The sequence below is a fragment of the Platichthys flesus genome, chromosome 22 (genome assembly GCF_949316205.1).
Source record: "Platichthys flesus chromosome 22, fPlaFle2.1, whole genome shotgun sequence".
Lineage (NCBI taxonomy): Eukaryota > Metazoa > Chordata > Actinopteri > Pleuronectiformes > Pleuronectidae > Platichthys > Platichthys flesus.
In genome coordinates this window covers 13420542-13425541 of record NC_084966.1, presented here as the reverse complement: position 1 = coordinate 13425541, position 5000 = coordinate 13420542, and the positions used below count along the sequence as shown (strand labels likewise).

Sequence of the window (5000 nt, the reverse complement as noted above, 5' to 3'; positions counted from 1 at the left end):
CCAACCTGAATACGCCTATTCTCGTCTGATCTCGGAAGCTAAGCAGGGTCGGGCCTGGTTAGCACTTGGATGGGAGGCTGCCTGGGAATACCAGGTGCTGTAAGCTTTTTTCTTCTTTTACCTGACGTATTTACATGTATAAATAAGGTTCAGAGGGTCTACTCAATCGCTTACGGCCACACCAACCTGAATACGCCCGATCTCGTCTGATCTCGGAAGCTAAGCAGGGTCGAGCCTAGTTAGTACTTGGATGGGAGACTGCCTGGGAAAACCAGGTGCTGTAAGCTTTTTTCCACTTTTACCTGACGTATTTACAAGTATAAATAAGGTTCAGAGGATGCAATCATTCGCTTACAGCCACACCAACCTGAATTCGTCTGATCTCGGAAGCTAAGCAGGGTTGGGCCTGGTTAGTACTTGGATGGGAGACTGCCTTGGAATACCAGGTGCTGTAAGCTTTTTTCTTCTTTTACCTGACGTATTTACATGTATAAATAAGGGTCAGAGGGTGGACTCATTTGCTTACTGCCACACCAACCTGAATACGCCCGATCTCGTCTGATCTCGGAAGCTAAGCAGGGTCGGGCCTGGTTAGTACTCTGATGGGAGACTGCCTGGGAATACCAGGTGCTGTAAGCTTTTTTCTTCTTTTACCTGACGTATTTACATGTATAAATAAGGTTCAGAGGGTGGACTCAATTGCTTACGGCCACACCAACCTGAATACGCCTGATCTTGTCTGATCTCGGAAGCTAAGCAGGGTCCAGCCTGGTTAGTACTTGGATGGGAGACTGCCTGGGAAAACCAGGTGCTGTAAGCTTTTTTCCACTTTTACCTGACGTATATACATGTATAAATAAGGTTCAGAGGGTGGACTCATTCGCTTACAGCCACACCAACCTGAATACGCCCGATCTCGTCTGATCTCGGAAGCTAAGCAGGGTCGGGCCTGGTTAGTACTTGGATGGGAGATTGCCTGGGAATACACGGGGAGAGAATAAAGGACAGCGGTCTGGCATGTGAGTCTTGCTTTAGTTTGTGGTTTAAATATTTTCGTTCTTTTAGCTCTCATGACCACAGTAACTTCTGTTAATGTGAATGGTTTAAGGGTCAGAGGCAAACTGAGGTCACTTTTAAATATATATAGAAGTGACATCCTATGCATACAGGAGACAAATTGGGATCACGTACAAGTTATGGAGGTGAGGGAGGTGTGGGGGGGGGATTTATTATAATAACGGATCTAAGAATGCAAGAGGGGTGGCTATAATGATTAAAAAACATAGGGTAGATGAGATAAAAGAGATATATATAGATAGGACAGGGAGGATAATAGTAATAGAGTTTAAGTATCAAAATGTGTTGTTTAGACTAATTAATATATATGTTCCGAATATAGAAATAGATAAAAGAATTATAATAGAGGAGCTGAAAGGGCTAGTGATTGGGAGATGTATAATAGTTGGGGACTTTAATATTAAATGTAGCAGGCTAGATATAGGGCAAGGTGTAGTGTTCAAATGGGAAAAATCGAGGGAGAGCTTGTTAGACATGATGAAGGACAAGAATTTAGTAGATGTGTGGAGATATGAGAATCCAGAGAGGAGGGAATTTACCAGGAGACAAATGAGGGATGGTGTATTGAAACAAAGCAGGATAGATTTGGTTTTAACACAGGGAGAGAATATAAAACATATAGACAGAATAAGACATGAAATAAATGCACTGAGTGACCATGAGGGGGTGAGATTCAGAATTAAAGTAGGGAGAGAGGAGATAGGGGGAGGGATGTGGATTTTGAATGCAGGTTATATTGAAGAGGGCGAATATAAACAACAGATTAGGGAGTTACTAGATATGGAGAATGAGAAAATTAAAGAATACGTTGCCAATAGGGCAGATACTCAGATTGGGGAGATATGGGAGAAGGTGAAGAATAAGATTAAATCAATAAGCATTTGGTACAGTAAGAAAAGAAAAGTGAAAATGATGAAGAAAGAGAAGGAGTTGAGGGAAAGACTGAGGGGGGAGCTGAGTAAAGCAGAGAATGAAGAAGGTTACAGCATGGAGAATTATATAGAGGCAAAGATGGAACTTCAGGGATATGAGGCAGAGAAATGTAGAGGAGCAATTTTACGGAGCAAGGCAAAATATGCGCTGGAGGGAGAAAGGTGCACAGAGTATTTTCTGGGACTAGAAAAAAGCAAACAAAGCAGGACATATATACACGAAATCAGGAATAAGGAGGGGGAGGTAGTAGCAGACTATGTGGCCATACTGGAGAGGGTGCAAGAGTTTTATGGGGAGTTATATCAGAGAGGTGGATTAGAGGAGGACAGTATAGTGGAGGTACTGGATAGTGTAGAAAGCAAGCTGAGTGGGGACGATAGTGAATGGTGTGACAGAGATATAAATAGGATGGAGGTGATGGAGGCGATAGAGGGCCTGAATAGCGGGAAGAGTCCTGGGAGTGATGGGATAGGGATTGAATTTTATAAAGTATATAAGGAGCAGATGGCATCTATTTTAGTAGAGGTATTCAGGGAGACTGAGAAAACAGGGATAGTGCAGGGTAGGATGGTAGAAGGTGTGATTACCTTAGTGTTTAAGAAGAAAGGAAGTAAACTAGACTTGCAGAAATATAGGCCTATAAGTCTGCTAAATGTAGATTACAAAATTTTGACCAAGGTGTTGGCTAACAGAATAAAAAGAGTGATAGGGGATATAATTAAAACATCTCAAAGTTACAGTATACCAGGTAGGGATATAGCTGACACAATAGCGGATACAATAGAATTCATGAAGAGAGACGGGGCCGGGGGAATAGTGTTAGCTATAGACTGGAATAAAGCGTTTGATAGGGTGGAGCATGAGTTTTTATATTTAGATTACTGGTGAGATTTGGATTTGGAGAGAGATTAGTGGGGTGGGTGAGGAGGTTGTACGAGGGTGCAAGGAGCTGTGTCAAAGTAAATGGAGTGCTGACTGACAGATTTTGTCTAAGGAGATCGATAAGGCAGGGATGTCCACTATCGGCGGTGCTCTATGCCATTGCGGCTGAGCCCCTGGCCTTACTAATTAAAAAAGACGCAAGAGTTCGGGGCATACAACTACCATCTGGGAGCGTGCATACAATAAATCAATATGCAGACGACACAACAGTAACAGTGAGGGATGGGAACAGTGTGAAAAGGGTGCTAGAATTGGCAGAGATATATGGGAGAGCGTCGGGCGCTAGAATAAATAAAGAAAAATCAGAAATAATGTATATAGGCAACGTAGAGAGAGAGGGAGTAGGTTTAAGGGTGGAGGATAGGTATATTAAAGTCTTGGGCATATATTTAGGGGTTGAAACTAAAGAGGCAACTGAGGCAACATGGACAGGAGTTATCAACAAAATAAAAACTGTATGTGGGAGGTGTAATGCAAGGAAGCTCAGGTTAAAGGGAAAGGTGACAGTGGTTAATAGTTTGCTACTGTCAGGCTATGTGTATGTGTTGTCTGTATTAGAAATGCCAATGTGGGTTAAAAATGACCTTAACAAAATTGTGTGTGATTTTAAATGGGAGGGGAAGGGGGTTAAGATTGCGCAGGGGACACTGGTGGGAAAAAGGTGTGAAGAAGGGCTGAATTTATTGGATATAGAAACAAAAAAGAGAGCAGTAAGGATTAAAACGGTGAAGAAATATATTGTGGGAAGATATAAATATGGGTGGAAGGATTTCATGGAGAAATATATGAATGATGTGGGTGGCATAGGACAGTATGTGTGGTACATGGGCCTAAAGCAGTCAATGACGACAACTATACCAGAATTTTATAGAGAGGTCTTTGAAGCCTGGAGGAAATTCTTACCTAAGATGCAATATGAATGTGAGAGGATACAACCGTTGGTAAAACTGCCCCTGTTTCTAAACGAAAAAATTAAACACAATGGCAAAACATTGTATGAGCCCAAATTCATAGAAGGAGGGATTAGACAAATAAAGGACATCATTTATGAGGTCATCCCAGGATTCTTAAGAAATAATTGCATATATGATCAGGTATGTGAGCTGGAGGGGATGGAAAATAGAGAGAAAATAAATAAAATATATGAAAAGATTTAAACAAGTATACCCTTAGAGTGGGCCAAGATCATCAAAAGTGAATGTGTGGTGAAGGGAGAGACAAGCATGCCTGAGCTATATGTGATGGAGAATGAGAAAAAGATTAAAATGGGAGATATGAGTGTGAAGAAAGTATACAGATGGTTGATAGGGGATGTGATGAAGGAGCCGGCAGCTGAGAAAGTGTGGAGCAGGGTGTTTGTGGGTATGAATGTAAAGAAAATATGGGCAAATATGGGGATAAGGTATAATAGTATAGAGTGTGAGAACAACGATTTCTTAATTAGACACAATAGGATTTATACAAACGTGGTGCTAAATAAGATTAATAATGATGTAAATGCGATGTGTGATGTTTGCAAAAGTGGTCATGAGAGTTTTTTACATTATTTTTTGGACTGTGGGGAGTTAGTTGATTTCTTTGAGTTTTTAAAAGCACTTTTGAAAGAAAACTGGGCTGCTGAGCTGGACTTGGAGGGAGGGTGGAGGACAATGTTTTTGTTTGGTACGTTTGAAAAAAGAAAAGACGTTAATTTTTGTCTAATGAATTTTGTTTTGAGCCATGCCAGACTCGCGGTCGTCTGCAGGAGGAACTACGCACACTTTGAGGGGCGGAAAGTGAAAATAAAAAGTTTGTTTAAATCAATCATGAAAAGAGATGTTAACTTGATGTATAAGTATGGAGGGGAGAAGGCGGAGAGTTTCTTTGTGAGTGGGAGTAAATTAATTTCTGAAGGGGAGGGAGGGGAGATATTGTTTAACTGGTGAAAGGACTGGGGCATGCAGATTGAGCTGTATTCTTTAATTTGACGTAACATTTGTCCTGTAAGCATTAGAATTGAGTGAGTTTTTGTGTAGGATGGACAAGAGAAGGGGATTAAGTTGGGTTTG

The 5000-nt window shown here is 41.2% G+C and overlaps 2 non-coding genes and 3 pseudogenes across 2 annotated transcripts; all 5 read left to right on the top strand.

The window, feature by feature from the left end:
• LOC133943658 (5S ribosomal RNA) overlaps positions 1–106 on the top strand; it is a 119-nt pseudogene extending 13 nt beyond the window's left edge.
• A 62-nt stretch (positions 107–168) lies between these two features.
• LOC133936572 (5S ribosomal RNA) lies at positions 169–287 on the top strand. The gene has a single exon (XR_009914660.1). It is a non-coding gene; the product is annotated as a 5S ribosomal RNA (ribosomal RNA).
• A 62-nt stretch (positions 288–349) lies between these two features.
• Positions 350–458, top strand: LOC133943791 (5S ribosomal RNA; annotated as a pseudogene).
• A 62-nt stretch (positions 459–520) lies between these two features.
• LOC133947386 (5S ribosomal RNA) lies at positions 521–639 on the top strand. The gene has a single exon (XR_009919039.1). It is a non-coding gene; the product is annotated as a 5S ribosomal RNA (ribosomal RNA).
• Positions 640–701: 62 nt separating this feature from the next.
• Positions 702–820, top strand: LOC133942118 (5S ribosomal RNA; annotated as a pseudogene).
• Positions 821–5000: the final 4180 nt, after the last annotated feature.